Source organism: Convolutriloba macropyga, unplaced genomic scaffold (genome assembly GCF_964194025.1).
Source record: "Convolutriloba macropyga unplaced genomic scaffold, txConMacr16.3 SCAFFOLD_5709, whole genome shotgun sequence".
Lineage (NCBI taxonomy): Eukaryota > Metazoa > Xenacoelomorpha > Acoela > Convolutidae > Convolutriloba > Convolutriloba macropyga.
The window spans coordinates 2,501-8,203 of NW_027452968.1; the positions used below are offsets into that span (position 1 = coordinate 2,501).

General features: G+C 41.7%; 1 non-coding gene and 1 pseudogene across 1 annotated transcript in view; both read right to left on the bottom strand.

Annotated features, from left to right (window-relative positions):
- Positions 1–860, bottom strand: part of LOC142357947 (large subunit ribosomal RNA) — a gene marked incomplete at its 3' end in the record, with an annotated part of 3,360 nt that extends 2,500 nt beyond the window's left edge. Inside the window, exon 1 of the ribosomal RNA XR_012761732.1 lies at positions 1–860. This exon is cut by the window's left edge and continues 2,500 nt beyond it. This is a non-coding gene — a ribosomal RNA (large subunit ribosomal RNA).
- A 1,683-nt stretch (positions 861–2,543) lies between these two features.
- LOC142357946 (5.8S ribosomal RNA) lies at positions 2,544–2,695 on the bottom strand (annotated as a pseudogene).
- Positions 2,696–5,703: the final 3,008 nt, after the last annotated feature.

Genomic DNA, 5,703 nt, shown 5'->3' on the forward strand with positions numbered 1-5,703 from the left:
TTCGCCCTGCCCAAGCATAGATCACCATCTTTCGGGTCGTGTGCTACTTGCTCTGGATCAGTCATGCAATAAGAGCAAAACCGTCCGTGGTTGCGGGACACCGAATCGGCGCCCTCACCACACAAAGTAGTGCAATTCATAAAAATTACACTGTTCACTTTCATTTCGCGTGTGCGCTTTCAATGAGCGACAACACTTGCAAGCAACTCACACTCCTTGGTCCGTGTTTCAAGACGGGCTGTAGAGAGCATTGAATAGGAAGTTGAGGTCAGACAGGCAATCAAGATCAATTTATCTCATTTTGTTTAGAATCAACAAGAAGAATTCCGAGGAAAACTTCTGCTCGATTCATTAACAAGATTTGCCAAAAGACGACAACTACACTACTCGGTAGCCGAGAATATAATATCAAGGCATTGAGTATGGTAACGCTCACTCCAGTTCCCCTTCAACAGTTTCACGTACTTTTCACTCTCTCTTCAGAGTGCTTTTCAACTTTCCCTCACGGTACTTGTTTACTATCGGTCTCGCTTTATAATTAGCTTTTGGAGAGACATATCTCCAGCTTCGAGTTGCACTTTCAAACAACTCTACTCATAGGAATGAGCCATTATGACTGGTATCGAAAATGACCTTTACAGGATTTTCACCTTCTTTGATGCTACTTTCCAGTAGACATCAGGACAAATTCACCAGTCTAGCATCAAACCATACCGGACACCGAGAAATGTTGCCATTTCTCTTCCCGATGAGCTTTTCCCTGTTCATTCGCCATTACTAAGGGATTCTCAGTTGATTTCTTTTCCTCCCCTTACTGATATGCTTAAGTTAAGGGGGTTCTCTCGCCCAATTCAGGTTATGTAGTTGATTGTCTCTTAATTGGTTCACTGACCAATATGAGACAGAAACCGATTCAGCAGTTTTGTTCGCTACTACTATCAAACACAGGTCGAAGTTTCCATTCAGTCATTAATTCCAACTTTCAAATGTTGTTGTTTCAGCTTTCGCTTACTAGAAGCAACATAATACTCGCTGCAATACAGACCTCGGGAAACCCTCACCGTGAATAAGGTTCACTCACATATTTCACTACATTTTGCGTGGGATTGGAGATGAGGCTACTCGTTCTTGCTCAGTACTAGGCTGAAAATTAACGAAACTTCGTTACAAACGTTCACATGTTGATGTTTCCGCTTTCGCGTACTCGAAACAACATAATACTAGTCTTTGTAATTTAGTTTCATAATTTCAACTGTTCTCATGCAGAATTTTTGCTCATTCTTATCCCAAATTTTGACCTGGCTACTAGTTACACTCCTTGTACTTATTGCAAAATGACCACAAATTTCAACAGCTTTCACATGTTGCTGTTTCGGCTTTCGCTTACTACAGTCAACATAATACTCGTTGCAAAATAAGTGCTCGGCATCTGCAATTTTCCAAAGACGAAGTTTCGCCAGTTCAATTTTCGCTCGCCAATTATGGCTACTAATTCACACGGTACTGAGCTCAACAACATTAAATTTGTTCAGCAAGACTTTCACATGTTGATGTTTTGGCTTTCGCCTACTAGAAGCAACATAATACTCGTCTTGTTAGCTCATTCAATGAGAATAGCTTTTCCCGTTGAGAATTTTTGCCTTCAATTGGCGTTGTAGTGAGTTTGGCTACTCAGATCACCAAATACTTGTGACAATTCGAACCAGAAATGTTTTCAATTTTCACATGCTGATGTTTCGGATTCAACCTACTAGAAGCAGCATAATACTTGTATTCAACAATTTCTGTATCAAATCCCAGTTTTCTCTGGTGCATCTTTGCCAAACTATTCCAAACTGCCTGAGTCTGAATACCAATTACAGGTACTAGTAAATGCACGTTACTAAGGACTATATAGTTCTAGGTTACTGTACACAACGACGTTCACATGTTGATGTTTCAGCTGCCGCTTACTAGAAACAACATAATACTTATCGTGCATACCTTTCCATAACTTGTCCTTTTCAGATGCATTAGTTTCCCTTTGTCTTGGCTTCTACAGTCAGACTGGCTACTAGTAACAGCACAGTACTAATCACATATCGTTCTACAGTTTGCAGACAACTTTCACATGTTGATGTTTCAGCTTTCGCCTACTAGAAACAACATAATACTCGCTGTATACATTTGTAGTTCTCTATGTAACTTTCATGTGAAGAAGTTTCGCCAGTCTTTTTGACTGTCTCAAATCTGAGTCATGCTTAGGCTACTAGTTGCTTCATAGTACTTATCGCCTCGAGATCATTGAACAAAACTTGATTTTCACATGTTGCTGTTTCAGCTTCCGCTTACTAGAAACAACATAATACTAGTCTCATTAAGTTCCGTCTCTTTGCAATTTTCTTATGAAGAAAATTCGCCATCACAATGACTCCAGCAGTTCTTGATCAAGGAATGCAATCATTGATCAGAATGCTATTATTTGAATCGGTTCTGCTTTAAGTGTTCCAATTTTATTGGAAGCACCAACAATAGAACATCAATGTGTTCAATCGAGAGTTATATAACCCTGAATCGGACGCAGTCAACAGCCGAAGCCGAGACCGCCTTTTGCGTTAGAGAGGTCGGTAAACAAATCTTGCGATTCATACCGAATTAACACATATAGCTGTGCTCCTCTTCGTAAAGCGAGCCAAGTGATCCCCTGTTGAAGGATGTATTTGGACCAATCTAGTAGCATTTGGTTTCCAACAAGCTCTCCCAAGTTAGCTTACTTATTGGGCTTTTCAACCAATTCGGTTGGCTACAAGCATCATCAAAGTACTAGCCACAGTTTGATCGCAAAATTCTACGACTTTCACATGTTGATGTTTCGGCTTGCGCTTAGCCTACTATAAGCAACATAATACTAGTCATATCATAGAGCGTGATCAGCTTGTGACGTTCTCATGATGAAGTTTCACCAACAGTGTCTCACTTCGAGCTTAAATCCAGCTACTAGTAACTACACAGTACTGACTGCAACGATAACTTTTATCTATACCTTTCACATGCTGCGCTTTCGGCCAGGGCCTACTAACGTCAACATAATACTCGATATAAAACTTTTGTTCATGATGCAGCTTCCCCATGCAGAAGTTTCGCCTTCAAATGCTCTCTTGGCCATATGACGTAAGAAAAGGTTACTAGTAACATCACAGTACTAGCCACAGTTTGATTGCAAAATTCTACGACTTTCACATGTTGATGTTTCGGCTTGCGCTTAGCCTACTAGAAGCAACATAATACTAGTCATATCATAGAGCGTGATCAGCTTGTGACGTTCTCATGATGAAGTTTCACCAACAGTGTCTCATTTCGAGCTTAAATCCAGCTACTAGTAACTACACAGTACTGACTGCAACGCTAACTTTTATCTATACCTTTCACATGCTGCGCTTTCGGCCAGGGCCTACTAACGTCAACATAATACTCGATATAAACTTTTGTTCATGATGCAGCTTCCCCATGCAGAAGTTTCGCCTTCAAATGCTCTCTTGGCCATATGACGTAACACAAGGTTACTAGTAACATCACAGTACTAGCCACAATTTGATCGCAAAATTCTACGACTTTCACATGTTGATGTTTCGGCTTGCGCTTAGCCTACTAGAAGCAACATAATACTAGTCATATCATGGAGCGTGATCAGCTTGTGACGTTCTCATGATGAAGTTTCACCAACAGTGTCTCATTTCGAGCTTAAATCCAGCTACTAGTAACTACACAGTACTGACTGCAACGATAACTTTTATCTATACCTTTCACATGCTGCGCTTTCGGCCAGGGCCTACTAATGTCAACATAATACTCGATATAAACTTTTGTTCATGATGCAGCTTCCCCATGCAGAAGTTTCGCCTTCAAATGCTCTCTTGGCCATATGACGTAACACAAGGTTACTAGTAACATCACAGTACTAGCCACAATTTGATCGCAAAATTCTACGACTTTCACATGTTGATGTTTCGGCTTGCGCTTAGCCTACTAGAAGCAACATAATACTAGTCATATCATAGAGCTTGATCAGCTTGTGACATTCTCATGATGAAGTTTCACCAACAGTGTCTCATTTTGAGCTTAAATCCAGCTACTAGTAACTACACAGTACTGACTGCAACAATAACTTTTATCTATACCTTTCACATGCTGCGTTTTCGGCCAAGGCCTACTAACGTCAACATAATACTCGATATAAAATTTTGATCATGATGCAGCTTTCCCATGCAGAAGTTTCGCCTTCAAATGCTCTCTTGGCCATATGACGGAACACCAGGTTACTAGTAACATCACAGTACTAGCCACAGTTTGATTGCAAAATTCTACGACTTTCACATGTTGATGTTTCGGCTTGCGCTTAGCCTACTAGAAGCAACATAATACTAGTCATATCATAGAGCGTGATCAGCTTGTGACGTTCTCATGATGAAGTTTCACCAATAGTGTTTCATTCGAATTGGTTCTGCTTTAAGCTCTCCAATTGTTTTGGATGAACCAGTTTGCCCTTCGAAGCCACTTTTGTGAGCTTTTGTGGGTCTTTACCAAGAGGATATACCTCAAGGCCTCTTTCAATTCCTTTAAGTTCTTTCAACTCCTTTACAGTTTCTAGGTTCACATAGCTGCAAACCTTATTTCTAGTTTTAAGTCTGGCCAACTTGGGGAGAGTTGGTGCAGACCGTGACCAATTCTAGTAGGATGCCACAACAAGAATGTGATCAACTTAGCTTGTCGATGAACCTGCCCCACATTCAAACAACTCTATCGCCTTTTCCTCGTATAGTTATATGCGAGGGCCTCTCATAGAGAGCGCTGTTAGCAACCTTTTCCACATAGACGATAAAGTTGTGAGTGTTTTGCACATGGCTGTTGTCATCACCACGTGACGAGTCAACTCAGCTTGACTCTCTACACTCCGACAAGCTTTGCACATACGCCTTTAGTTCAGTATGTGTCTTTAATCTGACTCCGGTGCCTCAAGCCGGAAAAATTGTCAGATTATGATCATTATCGGTTAGTCATCCCGATGCAAGATCGTATCGTACTGTCTTTGTCTACCTCCAGATTCCGAAGAACAGGAGGAGACTCTCCCAGACCTACATATCTGGGAGAATGTTCAGAGGGCGAGAAGCTGTGGATTACTCTCCCCTAAGAACTGACTAAACTTTACCCTCGTCCAAGGTAAGTTTATTTTAGCTAGCCTTCTATGTAAAGGATCTGAGGCTAAGCTGTGTTTTTTCGAGCCTTTGGCTCGGAGCAAGTTCAGTGGGCGCCCCGAGTAGCTCAACTCTTTCCCACTGAACAGCGCAACGCTCTGTCACTCGCTGGGATTTTTGCGTGTCGGTTCTAACCACGCGACTTGTGGACCTTTTTAGGCCTTTCTCATTCACAAGTCTATAGCTGGGCTTCTATAACCCAGCTTCTGAGATCTAGATAGCTGCAGTTCTGCTAGGCTGCTTTTGCTAACTAGTCTCCCTTTAAGCAGTCCCTTGCCATGACTGCTGAACTATGTATCCACACAAGTAGTTTTTGAGCTCGATACATAATTCGAGATTGGTTGCCAAGCAATCTCTAGCGACAGAGCGTCATGCGCACTACAGACATGGCCTCTACCAGCAGCCATGCCCGAAGGAATCAATCACTGATCCTTCCGCAGGTTCCCCTACGGAAACCTTGTTACGACTTTTA